Raw genomic sequence first — 2,260 nt, forward strand, 5'->3', positions numbered from 1 at the left:
TATTTGGCTTACGATTCTGGGACAGCTGCATCTGGCATGGGCCGCAGGCTGCTTCTACTCATGGCGGAAAGTGGCAGGGAGCTGGCAGGTACAAGCAGATCACACGGTGAGAGGAAGCAAGAGAGAGAGAGAAGGTGCCAGGGTCTTTTAAACAACCAGCTCTCATGGGAACTAATAGAGTGAGAACTCACTCATTAATCTCCCCTCCCCCAGGGAGAGCATTAATCCATTCATCAGGGATCCACCCCCATGACTCAATCAGTTTCTAACACTGCCACATTGGGGATCAGATTTCCACATGAGTTTGGGAGGGGACAACACATCCAAACTCCATCAGAACGTGTTCAAAAACAAGTGGATTCTCATGGAGCACATCCACACGCTGAAGGCAGACAAGGTTTGCAAGAAGCTCCTGGATGACCAGGCTGAGGCCCGCAGGTCTAAGACCAAGGAAGCATGTAGACCCGTGAAGATGCCTGTAGGGAAGGAGGAGGAGGTCATCAAGACTCTGTGCAAGGACGAAGAGACCACAGAATCAAGCTCCCCTCCTATCGCTCCTATTGTTTGTACATGGTGGCCTCAGTGACCCCATAGATCAACCACTCAAATACATATCCACTAAAAACAAATAAACCAACAGAAAAACCCCAAAAACAGAATATTAAGGTTGCGGTTGAAACAGTACTTCATGAATTCTGCTGTCTGCATTTCCTAAAATCGGGCAAGGAAAAACATTGAAAGAAAGGTCAAGGGGAGATTGGGAGCATCAGACAAGAAATGCTCCTGATACCACCACGGGCATTGATCTGGAACAGAACACGTGTTGTGACATCCTCAGGGGCACCCCAAAGACTCAAGGTGTGGAGAAATCTCAGAATTATGATCTTTCCCTCTTGTGCAGAAGTGGCATGAGTCTATGTTTCAGTGTCTGTCCGTTATCTCTCAGCAAACATCATAGATGTAATGAAGGAACAAAGCACTGTTTCTCTCAAGGTGACTTACCTTCCTCAATAAACGGGAGGGAAAATGACTTTTTATTACGGAGAGAGCCTTAAAATTTCTCAAGGTATTAGCAGAACCAAAAGAGATGGAGGCAAACCTCTCTGCTCCACGTTGGCCATTCTCCCTGCAGATGCCTTCTGCGTGGCTGTGTTCACCTTGGAGGCTGACAGACGTGGAAATGTCACTCTGTCTACTGATGGGTGAGAAATCAAAGAATAACAGAGAAGGTGGCTAACTTTAGCCCAGGGAGCATCATTATCCTAAAAGTTCTAGAGTCTAGATGTGCGTCATTGATCAGCGTAGCAGCTACTATCTTTGAAATATATGGATATGGGATGGATTCAGCTGTTTTCCTCCAAACATGAGCAGAATTAAATAAATAGTGAAGCAGTAAAAGTAATTTTCAAATGAATATCCCACAAAGGGGTGATTGCTTAATGTTTATGGCTGTTCTTATTTTGTCTGCTAGACCATCCAATCAGTAAGGTTTTTTTCCCCTTTAAAATGTAGAACACAAATCACCTGCATCAGAACAGCCTGTATTGGCTGTTTGCAATGCAGATTTCTGAGCCCTTCTGCAAACATAAAAAAACCAAAAGTATGAGTGCTGTAGTCTGAAGGTTTGTGTCCTCCCGAAATTCATATGTTGAAATCCTCACCCCCAAGGTGATTGTGTTAGAGGGTGGGGCCTTTGGGAGGTGATGGGGTCATGAAGGTGGAGCCTCATGAATAGGATTAGTGTCCTTATGAAAGAGACCCCAGAGAGCTGCCTCATCCCTTCCACCATGTGAGGACACAGAGAGAAGCTGCCGTCTATGAACCAGGAACCAGGTCCTCACCAGACACTGAATCTGCCATGCCTTGATCTTGGACATCAGCCTCCAGACTGTGAGAAATAAATGTGTGTTGTTTACAGGCCACCCAGTCTCTGCCATTTTGTTACAGCAGCCCTAATGGAGTACGACAGTGGGAAACAGGAATCTTCCCTTTTGTAAAATCTCACCTGAGGATTCTGATGGATATTAAAGATGAGAAGCAGTACTCTGAGACACTTGTCCTGGAACAACACTACCCTAAAATCTTACCCACCAGGCCAGGCCTTCAGGGACCCTTGGAGCCAACATTTCTGACAGATCTGAGATTCAACATGAATCCATAGAGTGACCAGCAAGAACTCAGAAGGTCAGCCTCTGGGGTGGATTAGTCCTACTCCCTATGATATGCATTGGGGTCCCTCTGGGAGAAGAGAGAGGACCCC

The 2,260-nt window shown here is 46.1% G+C and overlaps 1 pseudogene; it reads left to right on the top strand.

Moving 5' to 3' along the window:
- Positions 1-586, top strand: part of LOC103606613 — a 1,627-nt pseudogene extending 1,041 nt beyond the window's left edge.
- The last annotated feature ends 1,674 nt before the right edge of the window (positions 587-2,260 follow it).

The sequence above is a fragment of the Galeopterus variegatus genome, unplaced genomic scaffold (genome assembly GCF_000696425.1).
Source record: "Galeopterus variegatus unplaced genomic scaffold, G_variegatus-3.0.2 Scaffold6731, whole genome shotgun sequence".
Taxonomy (NCBI): domain Eukaryota; kingdom Metazoa; phylum Chordata; class Mammalia; order Dermoptera; family Cynocephalidae; genus Galeopterus; species Galeopterus variegatus.